The sequence below is a fragment of the Lissotriton vulgaris genome, chromosome 7 (genome assembly GCF_964263255.1).
Source record: "Lissotriton vulgaris chromosome 7, aLisVul1.2, whole genome shotgun sequence".
Taxonomy (NCBI): Eukaryota; Metazoa; Chordata; class Amphibia; order Caudata; family Salamandridae; genus Lissotriton; species Lissotriton vulgaris.
The window spans coordinates 289,518,085-289,529,797 of record NC_141695.1 but is presented as its reverse complement, the minus strand read 5'-3'; positions in this window follow the sequence as shown (position 1 = coordinate 289,529,797).

The window sequence follows — 11,713 nt, the reverse complement described above, 5'->3', positions numbered from 1 at the left end:
TGCCAGGATTTCTCTGCATTCTGCCAGAATGTTCAAGCGATGAAATTCTCCATAGTCAGGAGCCAGGCCGCTAATTGCAGTGATGTCGGGTCTGGATGCAGCACTTGTCCCTTCTCCATAGTCAATAGTGCTGGTATTGGCTGTATTCTCAAACGACATAGGGAATGAGCGGTATGCATGAAGACATCTTCCCCAGAAGCGATTTGTATTTTCAGACAGAAAGAGACCTTCTGCTGAATTCTTTGGCTAGAGATACTAGTCCCAACTGCCTCTCTATGGATGGGAATGCCTTGTTTTGTGATGCATCTAGGACGGCACATAGAAATTTGATCGTTTTGGGTGACTGCAGAGATTATTTTTCCACATTTAAGGTCAGGCCCAGATCTGCAAACAACTCCATGTAAACCGAAGTCGAAGCGTGAGCTGCCTCCTGCGATGGTGCCTTTACCAACCAGTCGTCCAGGTATGGGAATATTTGGTGTTTTTGTCTTTTGAGATAGGCTGCCACTGGCGCCAGACGTTTTGTAAATATTCTCGGTGCAGATTTGAGGCAGAATTGGTAATGGTCTTTGGACACTGTAAAACAAAGGAACTTTCAGTGGGACGGATGGATGGGGATATGAAAATATGCATCCTGTAAATATAGGGAGGTCATCTGATCTCCTGGGTTTAAGAGCAGCAGAATATCTTGGAGGGTCACCATTCTGAATGACTGTTTCTTGAGATAGGCATTTAGGGCCCGCAGGTCTAAGATTGGACACCACCTGAGAGCATCCTTTCTGATCAAAAAGAAACGGGAATAAAATCCTTGTCGTCTTTAGGAGTTCGGCACCGGTTCTATTGCTCCCTTTTGGAGCATTGCCCGAATCTCCAGACGCACCTGAGACAGGTGTTTTACTTCTTGATATGTAGGCTGCGTGGGAGGGGGGAAGTGGAGGAATTCCAGAGTATGTCCGAATTTTATTATGTGGAGGACCCATTTGTCCGATATTATTCACAACAGTGGCAGAAAATAAGTTACTTTTCCACCCAGGGGAACATTTGACAGGGTAATAGGATAAGAACCCAGAACTTGTAGTTGTCATTGTCTTTTATTGTTATCTTTCCCAGAACAACCTCCTTGTCCTCTGGGAGTGGAGTAGCCTCCAGAATGCTTCTGGCCATATTGCTGCCGGTAGGTCTGCATAGAGGAAGAATAGGATGTGTATCTTCCTTGCTGGTAGCAATCTCTATACGAAGGTTATCCTCTTCCACGGGCGCCTCCAAAGGGCACATTCCGTTACTGTAAAGTACCTAAGGCTTTCGCTGTATCAGTGTCCTTCTTAATACTTTGAAGGGTCTCATCCACTAGACGTCCAAACAGATCTTCGCCATCAAAAGGTAGGTCCAGAATCTTATTTTGGACCTCCGGTCTAAAGGCAGTGGCACTCAGCCAACCCTGGCGCCTTTAAACTGCTGCTCCTCCTCGGGAACAAAAAGCTGTGGTAGCTATGTCCATAGCACAAAGAATAACTTCGGTTGAAGTTCTCTCCCCTTCCTGCAGAACTTTCTTCGCCTCCTGCTTGCGGTCTTCCGGAAGGAGGTCGACATATGATGCTATATAGCACCACATCTGTCATATCTGCCCAGGATGGCAAGGGCATTCGCTGCTCTGACCAGGAGAGCTGACATCGAGAATTGTTAACCTGCGTTGTCTAAACACCGTCCCTCCCTGTCCGGAGGTGCAGAAATAGGTGCTGATGGGTTTTTTGACTTGTTGCGCTGCCTGTGAAATGATAGAGTCCGGTTTAGGATGGCCCAGTAAACACGCCGGAGCGTCCGCAGGCACCTTATATTTTTTTTGTCCAGCCTCGCTAGTACCGGTATAACCGTTGCTGGATTCGTCATCACTTGTAACCCTTCCTTCCATACGTGGTCAATGATTGGTATGGACCTGATAGATTTTTGATACGGCTCTTTAAAGTCATAAAGAAAACATTCTGCTTGAGTTGTTTTCATCTGCAGCTGAAATCTCTTTGCAGCTCTCTCCATTAAGTTGTGGAATCCACCAATATATGAAGAATCTGCTGGTGGGTGGGTGATGGTGGAGAGGTAAGTAGATAGTCATCCCATTCTCTGTGGGGCTCCGTTAGCTTCCCTTCTTCACGGTCCTCATCATCTGTGGTCACAGGACCTTGCTGCTGTTGGACCCGATGTGACTGCGGAGCATTGTCCAGTAGGCTTTCCCTACTGAGTGGCCGGAATAGAACGAGGACGTGAAGGTCGAACGTCCTGAGGGAGCACTGATGGAGGAAACCTCTTATTATATTCCGCCAACGTGAATTGCAAGTCCATCATCATTGAAGATGGCAATGCGACCATCTCTTCCTGACGAACAAGTTACTTACCTTCAGTAACAATATATCTGTAAGAAACATTAGTTTGTATTAGATTCCTTACCTTAGAATATCCCCAGGCGTCAGTCTTGATCCGGAAACTTTTGCGTAGCAGTACCCCTGCGCGTCGGTAGGCGTCGTCTGCAGGCGTCCCCTGCGGTTCCGCGTCCGTCGTTGGCGTCGTGCGCCGTGATGACGTCGCTGGAGTATATAGACGCCGCCTCCGCGCGCTGACGTCAGTTCTTTGCACACAGCTTTTCCGCGCCAGAACACGCAGAGCCATGTGAGAACCAACACTGGTGCCATTTGAAATTAGGGCCCTGAAACGCAGAACGGGGAGGATGGGTGGGTCGGTAAGGAATCTAATACTAACTAATGTTTCTTACAGATATATCGTTACCGAAGGTAAGTAACTTGTTCATCTGAAAGAAACACGTTAGTATTAGATTCCTTACCTTAGAATAGATACCCCAGCAATACCAACCCCGGTGGTGGGTCTGCAACCAATACATTCCTACACCAGAAAGTCCTGGAGGACAGAACGGCCAAAGAAGCCATCCCTCCGGACTTGACTGTCCAGGCAGTAGTGCCTCGCAAAGGTGTGCAGCGAGGCCCACGTAGCCGCCTGGCAAAAGTCCTGCAAGGGGACTCCCCGGCCCAGGGCAGTAGTAGCCGCCGTGGCCCGAGTGGAATGGGCTCTCAGCCCAACAGGAGGCTCCTTCCGAGCCAAAGAGTAGCACGCTTTGATGCACAGAACGACCCACCGAGAGATGGTCCGTTTATGTACCGCCCGTCCCTTCTTCGCACCCACGTAGCCAACAAACAGTTGGTCATCTACCCGGAACTGGCGTGTGCGATCCATATAAAATGAAAGCGCACGTTTTGGGTCCAGACGATGGAGCCGCTCTTCATCCTTTGAGGGATGCAGAGGCGGGAAGAAGGGAGGGTGATGGACTGCCCGATGTGAAAAGCAGAGACAACTTTGGGCAGGAAAGAAGACCTAGTTCTCAGAACCACCTTATCTGGATGAATGGACATGAAACGAGCTTTGACAGAAAGAGCCTGGAGCTCACTCACCCTCCTGGCAGAGGTGATGGCAACCAGGAAGGCCGTCTTGAAAGTCAGGAGACGGAGAGGACAAGAATGAAGCGGCGCAAAGGGAGCACACATCAAGAAAGTTATAACCAGGTTCAAGTCCCACTGAGGCATCACAAACGGAACAGGTGGATACATGTGTGTGATGCCCTTCAAGAATCTCATTACAATGGGGGACTTGAACAAAGAAGGTTGATCAGGCAGCCTCAGAAAGGCCGAAAGGGCAGGAAGGTAGCCCTTGATAATGCCCAGAGCAGAGCCCTGCTGGGCAAGAGAAAGAAGGAAGAGAAGAACCTCAGAAAGAGGGGCAGAGAGAGGATCCACAGCCTTTGCTGTGCACCATGCCACAAACTTGTTCCAGTGACAGGCGTATACCGATTTCGTGGAGGAACGCCTGGCTGCCAGAATCACATCACAAACTTCAGGAGGCAAGTCAAATGGCCTCAACTGCCGCCGCTCAATCTCTACGCATGGAGGTGGAGGCTGGACAGGTTCGGGTGGAGGACCGTCCCCTGTTGCTGCGACAGAAGGTCCTCCTGAAGGGGCAGGCGGATCGGGGGACAGACTGACATGCTGAGTAGCTCGGGATACCAGTACCTTCGAGCCCAGTCCGGGGCCACAAGGATGACTTGGGCCCGGTCGCGCCTGATCTTCTTCAGCACTCTGGGCAGAAGTGGTATAGGCGGAAAGGCGTATAACAGACCGCAACTCCACTCGCGCCGAAAGGCGTCGCCGTGCGAGTGCCGTCTTGGAAACTCCAACGCGCAGAACTGATGACATTGCGCGTTCTCTTCTGTGGCGAATAGATCTAACCAAGGCTCTCCCCATTACCGAAAGAGGCCTTGCGCCACGTCCGAGTTCAGATGCCATTCGTGATCCATCGAGCACCGACGGCTGAGTTCGTCCGCCCTGGCGTTCAGAGAACCTGCCAGGTGTTGAACCACCAGGGTCACGCCCTCACATTCCAGCCATTGCCAGAGGCGCAGAGCCTCCTGGCAAAGGGTCCACGACCCCACCCCGCCCTTTTTGTTGCAGTACCACATGGCGGTGGTGTTGTCCGTGAACACCTGCACTACACTCCCGTTGACAAAGGGGAGGCACGCTTTCAGTGCCAAACGAATCGCCCGCAGCTCCAGCAGGTTTATATGGAGCCGGGACTCCGACAGAGACCAGATGCCTCTGTTCTCTGCCTCTCCCAAGTGGCCTCTCCAGCTCTGGAGGGACGCGTCCGTCACAACAACGTTCTCCAGTTGGGGAAGGGAGAGGGATCTGCCTCTGACCCAATCGCGGTCCGTAAGCCACCACTGCAGTTGTCTTGCAGTGCCCTCTGAGATCAAGAAATGGTCGGACAGGTTGCCCTGATGCTGGGCCCACTGAAACTTCAGGTCCCACTGCAGAGCCCGCATCCGCCACCGGGCGTGATGCACCAGAAGGATGCAGGAAGCCATCAGCCCTAGCAGCCGCAGCGTCAACCTGACCGAAACCCGGGATAACGGCTGAAAGATGGGAATCAAAGCCTGTATATCCTGGACTCGCCGTTCCGGAGGATAGACCCGAAACTGCGCCGAGTCGAGAACCGCTCCGATGAAAAGGAGCTTTTGAGAGGGACATAGGTGTGATTTCGGCACATTGATGGAGAACCCCAGCTCGTGCAGGAGGTCTGCCGTCATCTGAAGGTGGTGGACGACTGTCTGGGGCAAGCCCGCCTTCAACAACCAGTCGTCTAGATAGGGGAAGACTGAAACCCCCAATCTGCGCAGATGAGCTGCAACCACCGCCATCACCTTGGTGAACACCCGTGGGGCGCTGGTAAAGCCGAAGGGGAGCACAATAAACTGAAAATGCTCGAGGCCTACCGTGAACCGCAGGTAACGCCGGTGGGCCGGCAGGACGGGGATGTGAAAATACGCATCCTGCAAGTCCAACGCTACCATCCAGTCTTGCGGGTCTAGAGCAGCCAAGACCTGAGCTAAAGTCAACATCTTGAACTTCTCCTTCCGGAGGAAGCCGTTGACGTTCCGTAGATCCCCTTTGTCCTTCTTGGGTACCAGAAAGTAGTGGGAATAGCAACCACGTCCTACTTCTGGCCCAGGAACGCGCTCGATGGCCCCCTTGGCCAAGAGGGCCGTAACTTCCTCCCTCAGAAGTGCCAAGTGGTCCCCCGACACACGGTGGTTCTGCGGTGGCATGGCTGGAGGAGTTGTCTCAAAGGGGAGGGAGTAGTCCCTTCGGACGAGCTGCAGCACCCACCTGTCCGATGTTATTGTGCGCCAGTGGGAGAGGTGATGGCGAACCCTGCCTCCCACCGGTGTCACATGGGCCTGAAAGCTCGGACTAGGAGGATTTAGTGGCAGATGCTGCGGGGGGAGGTGTGGCCTGACCTCGCCGCTGTCCCCGACCGTCACCACGGCGGTTTCCACAGCTGCCACCGCGTTGATAAGTCTGTTGCGGCGCGTGGCTGGCAGCACGTGTGGGACCGCCCCTTCCTTGGCCACGAAAGGAGCGAAACGAACCTCTTTGCTGGCGCTGGGTCGAGAAACCTAAGGACTTGGCCGTGACCCTGGAGTCCTTGAAGCGCTCCAGCGCGTGGTCCGCTTTGTCGCCAAACAGGCGACTGCCATCAAACGGCATGTCCATCAATGCATTCTGGACATCAGCCGAGAAGTTGGCGGATCTCAGCCAGGCGTGGCGACGAATCGCCACAGTCGTGGACATCGCTCTGCCCAGCGAGTCGGTCGTATCAAGACCACACCAGATGGAATATCTTGCTGCGTCTCGGCCTTCAATCATAGCCTTACCTCCGGGGGGCATTCAGGCAGCAGGTCCACGACCGTGTCCCACAGAGAGTGGGTGTAACGGCCCAAGAGGCACGCGGTGTTGCAAGACCGCAGTCCCAGACTCCGGGACGAGAAGACCTTTTTGATTCCCTGTCGGGCGGGGCCGACGGGAATGCGGTCAGGGAGGTGGAGGCCTGGATCACCAGACTCTCAGGGGTGGGGTGGGTGGCAGAAACTTGGGGACGTCCGCACACGGACGGTGGCGTCTGGCCACATTCCTATCGACAGGTGAACCTGAAGCGGGCCTGGACCACGTGCCCAAAAGAACGTCCGTTAAGGCCTCGTTAAACGGCAGCAGTGGCTCCTGTGGGCATGACTGCGGTTTGAGGACCTCGGTGAGGATGTTAGTCCTCACGGCCGTGACGGGGAGCTCAAGGTGTAAGGCCTTGGCAGCCCTCATCAACACCACTGAATAGGCAGCCCCCTCCTCCGTAGCCACGGTAGGAGGAGAGACAAAGCCAGGGTTGGGGGAGTCAACAAGACCACTGGCGTCACCCAAGTCATCTGTCCAGTCCATGTCATACTGACACTCGCGTGTCAGAGGGTCCTCAGACCCCTCCCACCCCTCTCCGTATTCTACATCCTCACCATACTCGGAGTCAACAATGTAGACCGGCTCCTCGGGGTTCACAGGCCCCATCGGCGTCGGGCCCGGCGTCGATCGACGCCTGTCCGACTCCGCGTCCGGATTCGGAGAGGGAATGGGGACAGCGCCGGAGCACCGGCGCCGGCCTGAGCCGGGGAACCGGCGCCACGCGGGGGCGGCGCTAGGGGTTGCTCCGATGGAATCGGCACCGGAGAGGCCGGTTGACCAGCCGGCGTCGACCCCGAGGGCCCCTGCGGCGCCGGGATCGGAGGCGGCGCCGGGGCCGGAGCACCCGACAGCGTCGAGGCAGGGTCACCCGAGCCGCTAGGGCCCCCAGACGGGTTCACAGGGCCCGAAGGCGCCGCGGAACCCGCCGGAGGAGAAAGAGCCCTCATGGCCACGAGGAACGCCTCTATCTCCTCAGGGGACGCGCCTTGCCCAGGTACCGCAGGGTATGGAGCAGGCCGTGTGGGCGACTCACGCGGAGCCGCGGGGGTGGGGCCACCCGAACCCCCGGCCGCCTCGTGCGAGCGTCGGGGGGAGTCGGGGGTACGATGACGACGCCCCGACTTTTTGTGCTTCCTACCTGAGGAACCAGAAGAATGTTGATGACTCCCGGAGCGCCCGTGACGGCTCCGCGACCGCTCCCTTGACCTCCGGCCGGACCGGGACCACTCGACGCGGGGCCGACACCCGGAGCTCGAGCAGCTTGCGGGACCGCTCTCGCCTAGCTTTATTAGTCAAGGCCCGGCAGTCGACGCAGGCGTCCACGTCGTGGTCAGGACCCAGGCACCGGAGGCAGAGTCGGTGATGATCCGTGACCGACATCGTCCGGTCACAGTCGTCACAGTTCTTAAAACCGGGCATCCTACCGGCACCGCGGAAGATTCAGAGATCAAAAAAGATCAAAAAACTTGGTCGAAGACAGGAGTACTGCTCTTCGGATCTGCGCTAACTGGCGCGGAAAAAAGAAGAAGAACTGATGTCAGCGCGCGGAGGCGGCGTCTATATACTCCAGCGACGTCATCACGGCGCACGACGCCAACGACGGACGCGGAGCCGCAGGGGACGCCTGCAGACGACGCCTACCGACGCGCAGGGGCACTGCTACGCAAAAGTTTCCGGATCCAGGCTGACGCCTAGGGATATTCTAAGGTAAGGAATCTAATACTAACGTGTTTCTTTCAGATGCTCTTGTTGGTAGCAATGGTGTGAGAGGCTGCGGCATTCTTCATACCCCTCTTCATCTTCTTGACATTTTACTTGGAGTTCAGATGGGCTTCTGACATACCCGAAGGGTCCATCATCCTCCTCCTCCTCCTCATCAGACTCTTCCTCCTCCGAAATGTGCGACGGGACCAGAGGAGTAATATTATTCAGGGAAGTCACTGCTGGCGTGATCTTCTGCTTTTCTGGGGTTTGGAGATAGTCGTCGATACTACCGTCAACGAAGCGGTTGTTGTCGTCAGTGCAGTAGAACCATTCCTCGCCGACGACATAGTAATAGTCGTCGACGTTCCCGTCGACTACCCTGTTGCCATCACCATCGACTACGATCCCGTCGTCGACATTGCCGTCATCACCACCGTAGTCAACAATGTCGTCGATGTTACCGGCGTCGACACTATCATCGACACCGACTCCAATAAAATCCATGGTAGCTTCTGTACCTCCGTCGTCGCCGTAGACGATAACTTCGTCGACTATGTCGATTTTTTCACTTTCTCCTCAGGGATACTAGAGGATGGCTTCTTGAATGATGCTGGAGCCAAAAGATGGAGCGACCCCTGACCCTCCTGGTAGGTCACTCCCACTCCACGCAGCTCCGCCTGTGTGCCCCTGCTGCCGCTGCAGAGTACCCGCTGGTAAGTGTGCTCTACCCCCGTTTCTGTGCCCAGTTTGTGCCCTCTGTGCCACTATTTTTCCCCCTCTGTGTGCCCAGTTTTTGCTTCTGTGCCACTCGTTTTTCCCCTCTGTTGTGACCCGTTCTTGACCTCTGTGCCACTGTTTTCCCCCTCTTTGTGCGCTATTCTGCTTTCTGTCCCACTGTTTCCCCGCCCCCCTGCCCACTCGCTGCTCCGTCTCCCAGCTGCACCTTTCTCCCACCTCCCCATATATGCCGGACGCTGCACGGTGACCCTCCTGATCGGTAGCTCCCCCTCCACGCAGCTCCGCCTGTGTGCCCCTGCTGACAAGTACCCTCTGGTAAGTGTGCTCTACCCCCATTTCTGTGCCCCGTTGTGCCCTCGGTGCCACTGTTTTTCCCCCCTCTGTGTGCCCCACTTTTGCTTCTGTGCCACTCGTTTTTCCCCTCCGTTGAACCAGTTTTCCCCCTCTTTGCGCCCACTTCTAATTTCTGCCCCACTGTTTACCTGCCTCGCTGCCCACTCTTGCTCCCGCCTCCCAGCTGCTCCTCCCTCCCACCTCTCCATATATGCCGGACGCTGCGCAGCGGGCGCGTCTAAGGCAAGCCTGTCTGCGCCCGTCCACGCCTGGACCGCGACCAGCGCCAGAACCCCTGGACCCCACGAACGCCACAACACCAGACTCAGCTACGACGCCAGCACCCTCCACGCACTCAATGCCGGCCGAAACCACACCTGCTTCCAGACCGCCCCGAAACGGACCCACAGACCCTTCTCCTGCCGCACCTGCAGCTTCACCTGCGACAGAGCCACCAAACCTCCAAGGACTGGACCCAACCACCTCCGCCGCATACTCGTTACCCGCTCCGCAAGAAACACACAGTCGAGCTTTGGGATGTGCTCGACACCTCTGCCTCAGAAGTGGCCTTCCTAACCGAGACCTTGTGGAACGACTCCTCGGTGCACGACAGAGCCATAGCCATCCCAGACGGCTACAAGATCACCCACAGGGATGGCGCCAACGGAATCGGAGGAGGAATAGCCATCGTCCACAAGTCCACCCTCAAGGTCGCCACCCACGCAGACGACACCCCTCAACACCACAGCACCCTCAACACCACAGAACACCTGCACTTCCGGATCCACACCGACCCAAACACTCGTCTACAGACCCTCCAGACCCCGGGCTCAGTTCAGCGATTCCATCGCCTACCTTGTCAGCACCCACGCACTCGCCTCCACGGACTACATCCTCCTCGGGGACCTCAACTTCCACCTCGAGAACAACCACGCCGCCATCTCCGCCATGCTGACAGACAACCTCGGCCTCAGACAACTTGTCACCGCACCCACTCACGCCGCCGGCCACACGCTAGACCCCATCTTCTCCACAAGCACTAACGTTGCCTTAGACCACACCATCGAACTCAACTGGACCGACCACTGCTGCATCCATTTCACCTTCAAGAAACCAACCACGCACCACCGCACCCAACAGCTGCCTCGCTGCTGCTGGAGCAAAACACCGAAGACCAGCTGATCACCACCCTCGCCAAGAACCCACCTACCGACCCCATCAACCCAGACGCCGCAGCCCGCAACCTCAGACAATGGATCGACGACTGCGACAACACCCTCGCCCCACTCAAGAACCCCTCCAACAGCCACGCCAGCAAGAGAGCCAACTGGTTTACTGACGAGCTCCAGACCTCCAAACGTGCATGCCGGAAACAGGAGAAGATGTGGCTTCACGAACCCACAACGGACGACCAAGCAGCCCACAAGGACGCCACCCACAGACATCACCAACTCAGACTAGCCAAGAGATCCTCCTTCAATGACCGCTTCGATAACTACGCACACGACAGCAAAGAGCTCTTCAGCATCGTAAAAGAACTCACCAACCTCAGCGCCAACGCCATCCCGCCCTCACAAGAACTATGCGACTCACTGGCCATCTTCTTCCACCGCAAGATCGCGGGCATCTACGACAGCTTCAACACCACGACCGCCCCGCCTATGCCAAATTTCACCTCCCCTGCGAACTCCACCAGCGCCAACCGCCTGAACACCTGGTCCAACGTCAACGATACACGCAAGGTCATGAGCTCCATCCACTCAGGATCTCTGTCAGACCCGTGCCCACACCACATATTCAACAAAGCAGACACAGACATCGCACCCCAACTACGGAAGGTCTTCAACATCTCCTTCGAAACAGCGACATTCCAGGAACGCTGGAAGCACGCCGAAATCAACGCCCTCCTCAAGAAGCCCAAGGCGGACCCCAAGAACTTCCGGCCCCTCTCCCGGCGAAGGTCATCTAGAAAATAGTCAACATGCAATTGGCCCACCACCTCGAAGACAACATCTTGGACCAGTCCCAGTCCGGATTCAGACGAAACCACAGCACCGAGATAGCCCTCATCGCCGCCACAGACAACATCAGGGGCCAACTAGACAACGGCGAAACATCAGCCTTCATTCTCTTGGACCTGTCAGCCGCCTTCGACGCGGCCTGCCATCACACTCCAAAGACACGCCTCCAAGAAGCTGAAATCCAAGAGAAGGCCCTTGACTGGACCACGTCCTTTAGCTCTAGCAGAACCCAGAGCGTCCGCCTAGCACCCTTCTGATCCGAAGCCGCTGACATAATCTGTGGCATCCCCCAGGGCTCATCCCTCAGCCCGACACTGTTCAACGTCTACATGGCCCCCCCTTTCACAAGTGGACCGCCATCACGACCTCAACATCATCTCCTACACCAACGACACCCAGCTCATCCTCTCCCTCACAAAGGGCCTACACACCGCCAAAACAAACCTCCACGAGGGAATGAAGGCCGTCGCCGACTGGATGAGGAGCAGCTGTCTGAAACTAAACTCTGACAAGACGGAGGTCCTCATCCTCGGACCCACCCCCTAAGCCTGGGGCAACTCCTGGTGGCCGACCACA